We start from the raw sequence: 631 nt of genomic DNA on the forward strand, positions 1-631 counted from the left end.
TCAATTTTAAAACTATACTCAATATATGAAGATAATCTATTTGTTAAACAATAATCCCAATTTTTTTTGGTTTTTATGTAAAATGAGAAACACAATACAAACAATCTTACAAATAAAAGGAATAAGAAAGGATATATAAATATAACGATAATTAATAATAATATTTTAATTTTTCAAAAATAAGAAAGGATATATGAGGATGATTAAATAAAAATATATTAAACAGGAAGTGTTGATATCTAGAAAAAAGGGGTGTAACGATTTCCACTTCCTTATTCATAATTTATAATTATAATTATCCATAAGTGTTAATATTATAACACTTTTATCATCAAGAGTCACTCTATTGGTGTGCAAATTCTAGTACTCTTCTATATTTTTAGAAATAAAAGTCTAGGTTTTATTGTATATTTTTGGCATAAAAGGAAAAAATATGTAAGTTTGATATTGGTAATCATGGTTGATTTAATATAAGAGGATTCTCACATAAAAAGGTGAAATTGAATTTTGATTATTATGAAATTGGAGTGTATTTTGATTCTTTTGTACTATATTTCACTTATTATAATATAAAAAAAGACTTTTAAATTTTAAATTATAAATTCTAAATTTTTAAAACTTAAAAATAATT

Source organism: Arachis duranensis, chromosome 4 (genome assembly GCF_000817695.3).
Source record: "Arachis duranensis cultivar V14167 chromosome 4, aradu.V14167.gnm2.J7QH, whole genome shotgun sequence".
NCBI classification, from domain to species: Eukaryota; Viridiplantae; Streptophyta; class Magnoliopsida; order Fabales; family Fabaceae; genus Arachis; species Arachis duranensis.